Genomic DNA, 13509 nt, shown 5'->3' with positions numbered 1-13509 from the left:
GTACTTACACTGACACAGATACCAATGAACACTCACGCACACACCAGTATCGCCCCTCCCCACCTCCACGACCTTGCCTCCTACAGCAGGAGGGATTAAGGTGTGACGACAGGAGAAGCCTGCCCTCCCCACCCAATAGGACTCTCTACATCCCTCACCACTGGTCCCCCCCCCACCAAGCTCTCAGCCTGGAAACTCCCTGGATTTCCCAGAGGGTCAGCCAACCAGAACCGGCTCAGACCTCCCAACCCAGCGGCTGTGTCACACTCTCTCCACGGCCCTGGCCAGCGCTCCTCTGATCCTCCACGGCCTAGAAGCTGCCCGCTCTCACCCAGGAAGCCCGTCCTAACTCCCAGCCTCTCCAGCCCTTCCTGGACATGGAGTCCTTGGACCTCAGGGTCTCACGACAGCCAGGCTTGGGCCCTGCTCCACGCAAATGTTCTCAGGTTCTTCTATGCCTGTGGAGTGAGACTTGGGAAGTGGCAGTTTCAGTCTTGGGAACTCACTTTGGGAAGACAAGTTTAACTCACGTGAATGCAAGCAGACAGAGATTTCCTTGGTGGTCCAGGGATTAGGACTCTGCGCGTCCACTGCCAAGGGCCTGGGTTTGATCCCTGGTCAGAGAACTGAGATCCCACATGCCTCAAGGTGTGACCAAAAATAAATAAATGAATAATTTAAAAAAATTGTTTAAAGCTCACATTCTCTTCAAAATTAAAAACCCAAGTAGACAGAAGATGGCCAGTGCTGAGATGGGGCGCAAGGAAGGGGGCCCCTCTTCCGCCACACTGGGACTCCCAAGAGTAGAAATATAGCTCCTCCTTCTCCCCTGTAACACCAGACTACCACATGGCAGTGTCCAGAGAGATTTGCCTCCCTGAGACAGTCAGGCTCAGAGCAGCCCAGCCCTGTGCAGAGGCCAGCAGTAGACAGTGAACCAGGTCTAACCTCTAGTCTCCTGAGACACACAGTTCCTCTGGCCGCTGTTCGTTTAAACACCCAGCTACCACAGCCCATCCAGACCAGGGCCCAGCTCAGCTATCTGCAGGGCCTGAAATGAGGATGTTGAAGTGTGTGGGACCAAACCTCCAGATGGAAGCAGCTTCCAAGGGGAGCAGAGCTGACCCTGCAGTAGCTAGATTTGAGGATAGGCACTAGGACAGAATTCTGGGTCTAGGGGATTATTCTGAAGGGCTCCTGTGATGAGAAAAGAAGATGAGTCTGTCCAGAGGCCGAGAAGGAGGAGAATGACCTCACAAATCCCCTTCCAGTCCAAGTTTTCTGGAATTCCAGAGGCTCCTGGTTCAACTCCCAAATTGCACGGGATGAGGAAGCAGTGCTTCCCAAAGGAAAGAGGGAGCCAGGGCCCCCGCCCATTCCTGGGGCACAGGTGGATGCTGTCTCAGAACGGGAGGAAGTTCATCTCACCCATCACAGTCTCACTGTGGGAAGGTGAAAACCAGTCTCTCCTGCCATCCCACCAGAGGCTCCCTGGGACCCTTGGCCCCTAAACTCACTTGCCTTTCCCTGATTATTAATGAAGTTGAAAACTTTTCATGTGTTTGTTAGCCATTTGTATTTTATCTGTGAATTGCTTATTCATGTCCTTTGTCCACTTTCCTGTGAGACTATCTTTCTTATTTATTTATGTATTATGGATATTAACCATTTGCTATATATATTACGCCACTTTCTTCTAGGCTGTTTTTTGTCTTTCAACTTTGCTTATGGAATATTTTACTCTAATAAAATATTTAGTTTTTTATGAATCAACTAACACATTGCTTTGTTTTCTGGATTTGATGTCATGCTTTAAATATGCATTCTCCATTCCATAATTATAAAAATGTTTCCTAGATTTTTCTATTTATCTGTGTGCTTTTCATTTTACATAAGATCAATAATTCATCAGGGACTTCCCTGTGGCTCAGACAGTAAAGAATCCACCCGCAATGTGGGAGACCCAGGTTCGATCCCTGGGTTGGGAAGATCCCTGGAGAAGAGAATGGCAACCCACTTCAGTATTCTCGCCTGGAGAATCTCCATGGGCAGACGAACCTGGCAGGCTATATACAATGGGATCACAAAGAGTCAGACATGACTGAGCAACTAAACACAATCATTAATTCATCTGGATTTTTTTATGTATAGCATGAAGTAAAATTTAAGTTTATTTCTTTCAAATGGAAAACTCCCAAGTTCCCAAGTATCCCAAGCTCACTTATTGGATTTTCATACTTTATTATTGCTTTAAAACTCCTATTATCATTATCATTATTATCACAAATACCTAAGTTTATTCTGAACTCTGTTATCTTCTACTAATTTCTTTGTTAATTTGTACCAAGATTACAGTTTTAATTGCAGAAGCATTATTGAACATCTTGAAATCTAGCAAGACAAGTTCCCTCTATTGAAGTAAAGTGAAGGGAAGTCGCTCAGTTGTCTCCGACTCTTTGCAACCCCATGGACATTAGCCTGCACCAGGCTCCTCCGTCCACGGGATTTTCTAGACAAGAGTACTGGAGTGGGTTGCCATTTCCTTCTCCAGTATTAGTCTTCTTTTTCAAAAACTTCTAAGCTATTACCATGTGTTTATTATTTCCCAAACTTTTATATCAACTTGTTGGGAATTCCCTGGCAATCCAATGGTTAGGATTTGGCACTATCATTTCCAGGACCCAGATTCGATCCCTGGCTGGGGACCTCAGATCCCACAGACCCACAAAATGAACAAAAATACAGCTTGTCAAGTTTGAGGGAGTGGGAAATTAGACTTTTGATTAAAATTACATTTAGTTTATAAATTATTTAGAACAGAATGGACATCTTTATAATATTATATTGAACTTTCCAATTCAGGAACGTGATATGGCTTTATATTTATTCAGAGTTTATGTCTATCCGTAAAGTTTTATTGTTTCCTCATGTAGATTTTATAAATTTTTCTTATTAAGTGTATTCCTGGGTATTTGGTAATGTTGTTGCTATTGTGAATTGGATCTTTTGTCTTCTTATACTTTACAAGGATACTATGGTTGTTTTAGTTGTACAGAAATGGTTTTGATTTTTCTATATATATGCTTAACATTTATTCTGCTGCCTTGCTAAATTCTCTCACTAGTTCTAATAGTTTTTTAGGTGATTCTCTTGACTCTCCGAGGTAAACAATCACTTCATTTGTAATTCTTGAAGATTTTACCTTTTTCCTTCTCATATTTATGTCTCCCCTCCCCCGCCTTTTTTTTTCCAACTGCACCACGTGGCATGTGGGACCCTAGTTCCCCAACCAGAGATCAAACCTGCACCCCTCGCACTGGAAGTGTAGAATCTTAACCACTGGACCACCAGGGAGGTCCCCCTTATTTCTTTTTCTTATCCTATTGCACTGATTAGGGCCTTCAGAATAATGTTGATTTAATAGCAATGATAGAAGCCTCCAATTTACAACTTTTACTCTGAGTTCTCTGAGCCCAGCATATCCATAAGGAAATGCCTGTGAGACTAGAAAACAATTAGCCCTGTATACATCAGATAGGAGCAATAAACAAACACATGAGAAGGTCCTGACAGCCTCCCTTTCACTGTGAAACTTCACTGGTTATCAGGTTAAGGGAGCAGAGCTTTTATTGCTAATTGGAGTCCCAGAGAAAGGTGAATTGAGTTAGGGCTCTAGTTCTAGCCCCAGAACACAATTTCTACCCAAGTGGGCAAGCCAGCACATCCTCATTATCTACCAGCACCACTGGGCTTGATAAATAGAACGGGGGCTCGTGTCTATTGAGCATCTGCTATATACCAGGGATTGTGTTGGGAACTTTAAACATAATCTCTTTATTCCACAACAACTCTTTGGGTGAATCATATCATTCCTTTGTTAACAGATAAGGAAACTAAGGCTCAGAGTAGGAAGTATGGAAGATGACACAGCTAACCTCATTCACAGAGGAGTTCATCACTGTTGGCCTCAGCACCCTCTTTTTGAGATGGATATTCCCTGCCATTCCCTGTCTAGGTCTAGACTTCCTAGACCAAGAAGTCTCCAAATGTTTTAGTCTACACCACACTGATACCAGATGACCACCGGGACCTCCCAACCAAGGTTGGCATTACTTCCTTCTGTGGAATGAGATAGAGGATGGAGGGAAGAGCTGACCTGTCTACACTCTCAGGCCAGAAACCAAACCCCAGGATTTGCTGGGCATTCCACATCTGCAAACCTGGAGCCTAGGGTTCTAGAAAGAGATACAAGTGGGCTTAGAGGCCAGAATAAGGGGGTTGGGGAAGGTGGGAAAGAACAGCTAGGGACAGGACAGGGGTGGGGCAAAGAAGATGAAAAAGGAACAGTGAGTAGGAGGTGGGGACAGGGTCTGGGCAGGGAGCTAGGGAGAGGCCCCAGGCCTGAGTCCACGCAGGAGCATTGGGGGACAAATTTCCAGGCCTCTCCACCTCCAGGATGGACTCTGAGGGGCCAGGACCAGAGCCACAACCACATAAATTTCTGTTTCCATCATCCAGGCCATAAAGAGTGGCCATGGGATCATGACACAGAACAGGAGCCCACATCTCCACCTGCTCAGACACACAGATACATACACAGGGCAGGATTGCTGACCCAGACCAGAGACGTGTGCACAGACACGAGGGTGTAATCACACAGATGACACACAAGAGGATCTGGACACAGATCCACATACGGATGTGGGGAAAGACGTAGACGCAGATGCACACCAACCCGGGAGACAAACGTGCAAACACACGGAGACACTCACATGCCCACAAACACACAGAGGAAGCCAAGGACACATGTACACGTGGATGCACACACCCGCACACACTAGGATACACCCTGAAGGTGTCAGAGGGACTGTAGAGAGACAGGCAGAGGGGCCAGACCTCATGAACAGATGGTCCCCAGCAAACCTATGCTTATGCCTGGCCCTTGGAGGGTCATGACTATAGCCTGTCCGTGGCAGGCCTGAGAACCCCAAGCCACCACTCAGAACTGCTCCCCAGACCCCCCTCGCTGGCTCCATGAACATACACGCGGTGGCCCAGCTCTCCTGACACACGTGTACATGTCCCAGCAGGCCTGTGCCCCACCCATGGGGGCTGACATCCCCGTGCTGGGGTGCAGGTAGGGGCCACGGGACAGCCCCCTCCCTCACAGGCCACAGGCTGTGCCCGCTGGCAGAGACAGGGGGCCCAGGCTGGTCCAGGAGGAGGGAGGGGTTTGGGGGGGCCAGGGCGCGGCTGGGGCGGGCTCAGGAGCCGGTACCTGTCAAACAAGAGCCAAGGAGCAAACTAGCTTCTTAGTCACCTTGCTCTTCTCCCCGTCTTGGCAGCAGCCCCTCGGGGCAAGGGGAAGCTGATATCATAATTATTGGCTCACCCAGCAGCTACCTCCCCTCACCTGATGTCAGCACAGACCTGGGACGGCCGAGCTGACGGACTGACAGACAGACGGAGCTCCTGGCCCCCCAGACCCCGGCCCCCACGCCGACCTGCTTCATTGAGCAGGTAAGAGGAGACCCGGCCCAAGTCAGCCGTGGAGGCCAGCAGGGCTGGGCCAGGGAATGAGGAGGGGGGGTTGCCTTTTTAACGGATCCTGAGGGTGAGTGGGAGCACCTGGGTGCTCCTTCCTTCTCACTGCAGCTCACGGGAGAATCAGGAAGTAGGGTGAGTGCCTGGAGGCCAAAGAGGACCCCCCTTCTCCTTGCTCCTCCCTCTTCTTCCTGTTCCAAATTTGTCTGACTTCAGTCCTTCTTGCCGTCGTGTGGTTTTCCATCCCGGCGTTCAGTGGATTTTGTGTGTGCATGTGTGTGTATCTCCATGTGTTGGAGAAGGTATGCTTGGCCACCATGGGCTGGGAGAAAATAAGGGCTCAGAAGAGCTAACACTGGAAAACTAGAGCTGGAGGACAGAGGCAGATTCCCAATTTAGTGGCTTGTCCAAGTGGAGAGGGGAGAACCCAGCTCTGGGGTCAGTGGGGGGTGGAGATCGCCCTCACCCTGGTGGTGCTAAGGGTGTGTGTTGATCAAGGAATCACTCAACATCTCTGAGCAGCCTCAGCTGGGGTCTAGATGCCTGGGCCTGCGGGGAGGCCTGGGCCACAGGGAGGATGCAGCTGGTGGAGAAGCAGACAGGTGGCAAACAGGTGCTGCAGCCAGAAGGTGATGCTGAGCTCAGGGCAGACTCCCCCAGGGGCCTAGGGATGTTCCTCTCCCTCAAGACCCCTGAAACCGAGAGGCCTGGGGAGGGGACCTGGGATGTGCTGGGAGCCCTCAGACCCTTGATGCCTGGAACTGGGGGTCTGGGGAGCAAAGGCCCTTAGGAAACTGGCCAGAGTAGAAGGAAGACCCCTCTGGGGCTCACATGGCTTTTCCCCACCCCCATCTGATCAGGTCAGGTTCTGGCATTCCCCGTGGAGTCCCCAGGCCCTCCGCCAGTGTCCAAGGGAGATTAAGAACAGACTCAAATAAGTGGGCGTGTTTGCCTCTCGTCTCTGCACCGACAGGCGCAGGAAGACACATTTGCGTTGTGGCCAGGCACGCCGGTCAGTGCAATAGGACCGAGTGGAGAGGGCACGTCCTCTGGGAACTCATCTCATCTGTCCCCCCAGCCTCTAGGCTGGTTATTTCCCACGCCAGGCAGCTCTGCCCTCTACCCGCTCTCAGAATCCCAGGAGAGGAAACTAGGTCATTCCCTCAGAGTCCTGAAGTCCTTCTTGGAGTCTGAAGTCCCTGCAGCTACAGCATCCAGCTCTGCCTGCCTCCTTAGGCTTCTCTTTTCCCTCCTGATAAAACCCAGTTCCTCGGGGCTGGTCGGAGGGTGAGATGGGGAGGCTGGCATCGTGCTCCATCCTGTCCCGGTCAGGCCCGGCTCAGGCCCTTTGACCACCTTGGGCATTCTTTGACCCCCAGGACAGTAGAATGCATTAGAAGGGCCAGCATCTCCAACCCATGGGGGCAGCACTTCCCTTCCTGGCCCTCCCCGCCCCCCATCTCATGGTGGGCCAGGCAAGGCCCGACTGGGGCTGGGTCCTGGGGGAGGCTCGGTCCCCAGGAGGGAAGCTGCCGAGGGGAGAGGCGCATGTCCTCCCAGCTCCCCGCCCGGCCCCGCCCCTGCTGCCTCTGCCGAGCTCAGCTCCAGGCTCCAGGGCCTGCCGAGGCACGCTGCCCCCCCCCAGGCCCGGCGCCTCACTCACCTCCCAGGGCCAGGAACCTGTTCTCCCGGGAATGCCAGGGAGTTCTCAGAGGACTCTATTTCCCAGGGGCTCAGGGAGCCCCAGAATTCTCTCGATTCTGCTCCTGGGAAGGCAAGAGAAAGATTAGGGGTTGGAGCACCCTCGGTGCTCCCCATCTTTGTCTCAGCTACACGCTGACCTCGTGTGGCCCCCAACCAACAGCTGTGCCTTCATTTATTGGGAGGCGGGAGAAGGCTTGGGGCAGCTGGAGTCAAAGGCGAAAGCCCCCTGGTGACACTTGCCCTCTGGGAAGCTGTCTTATGTCCCCACCTTGGTCTCGGGAAAAGCCTTCCTTTTGCCCCTTGGAGAGTTCCGTCTGCCCACGAAGAAAGTACCGCCTCCCGTGGCTCTCCATCGTTCTCTGTCAGGAAGTCCTTCCTCCTGTCTAACCTTCTTCCTTCCAGCTCGAGTCTTCATGGATGAGCAGAAACCCCACTGCCTGCACAGGGCTTAAGCACCTAGCCAGAGACTAATTCACACAGAAACGAAGAGCTGGTGTACAGGAAAGGACAGAAATGAGAAAGGCAGAAATGCCCACTGCCCCTCTGTTAGCCTCTCTGACTCCGTGCTCTAATGAGAGGAAGGCTGTTGGGGGGCTCTTCTGCCTGCCTCCCTTTACTCCCTGGTAACAGAAGCAGGCCAGGGGCAGAGGTCCCATAGATATGCCCTCCGCTCTTTCTTTCTCAGACCCTGCTGAGGCTGCAGGGCGGGGGTGGGGGAGGTTTTAGCAAACTGAGATTGGTTTCTGCAACAGGAGAGAGGGACATTAGACTTTAGAGAGATGCTTCAGCCTTTTAAATTGAGTCCAGCTGAACTATTGTGACACTAGTGGTAAAGAACCCGCCTGCCAATGCAGGTAGACGTAAGAGACTCAGGTCCCATCCCTGGGTCGGGAAGATCCACTGGAGAAAGGAATGGCGCCCCACTCCAATGTTCTTGCCTGGGGAACCCCATGGACAGAGGAGCCTGGCGGGCTGCAGTCCATGGGGTCGCACAGAGTCAAACACGACTGAAGCGACTTAGCACACATGCCTGTGACCACAGGAGGTGGTTTCCTGAGTGGAGAGGCAACCATTGATCTGTGATGGGTGTGGTTGGGCTGGCAACATGCCCAGGAGTAGGGGAATGACAAGTTGACCTCTGGGAGAGTGCGTCTTTCAGGAGCATCAAAGGTCCCTGAATAATTTTGGTCTTTCCAATGTATTCCCTCCCATCCTTTGACCCTTCTTCCATCTCTGCATCTCCAACCTCCACCCCACCCCATCTGTAACCTCTCTACTCCGGCTCCATCTCGTTTCACAACCCAACTCTATACCCCCATTCTCATCTCCAACCCTGATCCAGCCCTCCTCCTGTCCAATCCCCAACCCCAATTTCACCTTCACCTCTACCACCCCATTCCTCTCTTCGCTCTCTTCTTCACCCCACCTTCACCCTCATCCCTAACCCCATCTTCCCATCCCACACTATTTCCACCTCCCCTAGAGGGTCTCTCCCTCAGAGGTCCTCTTTGGAATTCAACATCCTTCATCGATGCCCCTGCCAGGTCCCGGTATGTCCTCTGTGTTTTCCCGGTGTTCAGGAAAAGTCCAGAGCCACAGCCAGTAGGACAAAATGGGTTGGATAGGATATCTCTGGAGATGCGCTCAGCCTCCTGATCCTATCTGGATCTTAAAGACTGGATGCTGGCCAAGTGCGAGTAAAGATGAGTTCAAGTACAAGACAAGTATGATGTCCAGATGGGTCTCTCGACACTGCAGGTGTGTGTCCGGTGAAATGGGGAGATGAAGAATGCCCTCAGAGGGCCCCCAAGGGAGGCAGTGGCAGCCTTTGTGGGGGGATGCCAGGAACATAACCCATCCTATTAGGCATGGCCAGGCCCAAGGCAAGGAGATGGACAGAAGCTAAAGCAAGAAAGCCTGCCGGGTTGTTTAGGAATGACTGCAGTTGAGCATCCCCGGGTCTCTACCCCGCCTGTGGTTCTTGCTTCGTCAGCTCAGATTAATGGGGCTGGGGAGAGAATTAGCTGAATCGTGATCTCTCAGGGAACTTGACTCTAGAGCTGGCTGTGAGTCACAGAGAAAAGGACACCCATGCTTCCATGGCTACTCTAGATGTTCCAGAGGGTGGGCACTCCTCAGGACCTGCCAGGATGCAACTGAGTTTCCCAGAGATCTGACCCTAACCCTCCACCCCATGCTCATGGGAGGATACATATGATCAATCTACTTCAAGCCCTGCTTCCCAAGTCTGAAAGTACTGCTTCTGACTAACTATAGCCAACCTGGGCACCAACACACACACACACACACACACACACACACACATTCCCAGAGTGGGGCGTGTCCCTGGAACCAGATTGCCCGGAGACAGTTGCAGATCCCACCTACACTTGTAAATTCCACAGCCTTGTCCCAGGCTACACCAGTCCATCAGTCTTGGAAGGCATAGGGTGTGCATGAGGATGCACACACACACACAGAGCCCCGTGATTATAAAACCCAACTTTCAGAGTCTCCACTTGGTATAAGCAGAGTGACTGCAGCAGTTTTCGCCATCAGAGGGGTCCTCAGCTCCCTCTGGGAGGAGTTCCCTGAGCCCACACTGAACCTCAAGGAGCACGTGGTTTGGAGAAGAGGTTCAGCCTCTCTGGGCCTTCACATGGTCATGCCCAACCTGCCCAAGGTGGGAAGGGTTTTGGAGAGAAAGCTCTTTGGGCTGACAATGCCAGGAGGATCCTTTGCACACGTGCTCTGGACGGTATTGGGGGAGGGGCACCACCAGTGTGTATTTGTCTTGTGCTAGATATGTATTATTAGTAGTGGTGACAGAATTAATATCCCTAATAATAGATCGGCAATAATGAGCAGTCTTTCTGATAATGATATGTACAGAGATGAGAGGCCCCTGGCTCAAGGGGTGGCAGGTTCCTGACTCATCTCATGCCCCCACTAAGGTGAGCAGGCGGAAAGGGGTCTGGACCAGTCCTATAGAGAGCACCCAGGGTGGGGCAGATGGTTGAAGGGGCAAAGATCTCAGCCCCCACCTCTTTCCTTAAATCCTGGTGATCCAGGGTCCCAGGGGAAGAGGTGGGGGCATCATAAGATGGTGTTGGTTTATCTTCCTCAGAGAATTCTGGCATCCTGGTCCTCACTCAGTCCCCAGGACAGCAGGGTGAGGTATGTAAGGCAAAAAAGATGATCCCATTTTAGAAAGGAGGAAATGAGGTTAATTTCTGTGACTAGTGCATGCTGATGGCAGAACTGGGAAAGGAGTTTCTGGGGTCCTTGATCAGAAGGACCCCCTGTGAGGGGAGAGGGGAGGCTTAGCGGCAGGAGGGGTATCTGAGATAATAAGTGCCAAGCTAGAGGATGAGGTGAAAGGCCCCAGTCATCCCTATTGTTCTCACAGCTCATATCCTCAGCTGCCAATCACCAGCAGAGCCAGTTACTAAAGTACCCACAGGAAATGGGACCACCAGGCTCAGCCCTGAGTGACTTGATTATGGGGGCAGGACTTCTGGAACACTGGATCACAGAGCTAATGGGTGCTCAGAGGATGGGCAACTCCAGCCCATCCCCCAGCCCGTTCCACTCTTCAGCCAGTGTGGCTGGAAGAAGCTCATTGTAAGGATGAAGGCCATATTTTATCATCTGTGAAAAATTCTCCTATTCCTTCCATCACTCCCCATCTCATCTTCTACTCTTGGATCCCTTCAACAGCTGGGCAGACTGAGGATTGGAAGGAACTTTCTTTGGAAATCAGACCCCTGCTCTCTGTACACTGCCCTCCCCCCTACCGGGGAGGATAAAGCAGGCAAACTGCCCATCTCCTAGAAGCCCAGCTCCCCGGTCAGGCCCCCAGGGATTCTAGGTCACCTGGTCCACACACAAGTCCCTTGCCAGGCCTGTTCTCACCATCAGACCCAGTCATGCCTTTAAAAATTCCTGGGGAAGGTGGGGGATGGGGGCGCAGCTTCACCCTAAATTGGCTGTGTAAGGGTCTCATGCTCTTGGAAACGAGAATTTTGCACTGTACACCACCCCCTCCCCACTCCTGCCCCGGCTAAACTTGGATGGCAAGCTGATTTTGCTTCTGGGAGCAACAGCCTCAGAGCTGGAACTCCAGAGTAGGCAGGAGGGAGGAAAAGACCATGAATGATAACCATGACCAAAAGTTTCCTGGGCTTTGGGAGTGTTTAGGTGGGAAGTATCTTAGAAAGGGTCACCTATGGACCCTAAGGAGAACCCAGTAGAGGCAGTCTCTCTGACTAGGTGGCCATAGCAGAGGAGAAAATGGGGTCTGTTAGGAATGTCTCAGAAAGAGATGGATGGGAGCTTTGAAGAATAGCATTTTTTATTTCCTTGAAACCAGCATTTCTTTCTTCCCCATCTACTAAATGAGTATCCATAGGCAGTTCAAAGATACCCATTAACATATCCCACTGTCCACTTATTCATCTCTCTGTCTATCTGTCCAGCTTCCCATCCAGTCATTTGTTCACCCATCAATTTATCTGTCCATTGATCTGTCCATTTCATCCATCCATCTTTCCTTCCATTCATACACTTATCCCTCCCTCCATCCATCCGTCATTCATGAAGTCAAGCCCCAGTAGATCTCCCCAAGGCTGCTGGTAAGGGCCTGTGGTCCTGTGGCATTTATGGGGCATGTGACCTGCCTCCCTGGCCTGGGGAGGCAGCCCCGCCCCAGCCCTCAGGCAGGGGGCTGGTCCAGGCAAGTGGGAGTATTTATACCTCGATGGAGGCTCCTGGGGAGTTGCTGGGCTGAATGACTCCCCGAAGCCGTGATGGTGGCCATGGCCCAGAGCCTACTGTGAGTGCTTGGATTCAGTTCCTTTGGGGCCGGGGCTGGGTGGCAGGGCCTGGGAACGGGCTGGAGAGATGGGAAGCTGCCCACGGTGTTCAGGGATGGTAGGAAGGAAGGGGTGCTGGGTAAAGAATAGAACAGGAATCTCTTGGAGTTCAACACCCACAGCAAGGCTGGGATCCATCCTGGAGCAGGACTGAGTCCATTGCCACTTACTAGCTCTTGGCGAATGGCAGGAAGAAGAGGGCAGGAGGACTAAGATTACAAGAGAGATTAAGGCTAGATACCTGGAAGAAGTTCCAGGTCAGCCCCAGGCATGGAAGATGTTTCAAGTGCTTTTTCAGGACAGACATGCCGAGTGGTACTCTAGGACCAGCCTATTTCCAGAGGCAGGGGAGTGACTGAAATGGCTGAAGGAGAGTCCTGGCTGGGGGGATGGGGATGACTCAGTCTTGGGTATCAGGGGGTCAGATTTGAGGAAAGCACCCCAGGGGAGATGTGATAGCTCTTCATCCTTTGTTCTCCCCCCACCACTGCTCCACCCCCTGCCTTTTCCATCTGTAGCTGCTTCTCAGAGCACTTTAATCAGATGTCCAGGCAGGGGCAGCTGACCCACTTCCTGATACCAAGCCAGGGTCAAGAGACAGAGTGGACAGGATTTTGACCTCAGAGCCTCCAACTTAGATGGGAGCAGCGGAGCTAGAAACCCCAGGCTCCCAGGATACCAGGGTGCCCAGCCTCAGGAGTGGCCCCCGGGCCCTTCCCTGCCACCCCTAGGAGGTAACTCCTGAACTGCTCCAGGGGACCCCTCCCAGCAGCCAGGCGGGTGGAGCCCCGGGTGGGGCCACAGGCAGCAGTGGGCAAGGTCCCCACCCCTTGTAAAACATGCTGCCGCAGCCAGCAACAGAAACCATTAAGGCGGAACTCCTCCATCTCCACCTCTCCCATAAAGGGCAGGTAGGAGCAGCCTGGGTGGGAGGGAGTGTAGAGAGAGTCCAGTGAGGGCCCTGAGTGTCCTCTGACTCAGCTGCCCACAGTGGGTACAGGGACAGACCCTCCCAAGGAAACCGCCAAACTTGCCCCCCACCCGCCACTCTGGCTTCCAGGAGTGAGCAAGGAAGCTGAGGTGTGCCTGAGGTGGGGCTGTGGCTCACAGTGGTTAAGCACCCTAGCTTTGAAGCCGGTGTCTGAATCGTGGGGAGCATCATTTACTAGTTGAGTGAACTTGAGCAAGTCAGGTTAACCTCTCCAAGCCTCAGTTTCCTCATCTATAAAATGGGAGTGATAATACAACACCTCCTTTCTGGGGTATAATAACTCACCCAGCTGTTCCTGGTCCCCGTGAGGATTTCCTTCCTCCCAAAGGAAGAGCAGAGATTAGGGCCCAGAGATGACAGCGCTGTGGACCACATCCACATCCGCAGGACCAGCTT

The sequence above is a fragment of the Muntiacus reevesi genome, chromosome 18, assembly GCF_963930625.1.
Source record: "Muntiacus reevesi chromosome 18, mMunRee1.1, whole genome shotgun sequence".
NCBI classification, from domain to species: domain Eukaryota; kingdom Metazoa; phylum Chordata; class Mammalia; order Artiodactyla; family Cervidae; genus Muntiacus; species Muntiacus reevesi.
The sequence above is the reverse complement of the archived record's forward strand: the minus strand, read 5'-3'. Positions refer to the sequence as shown.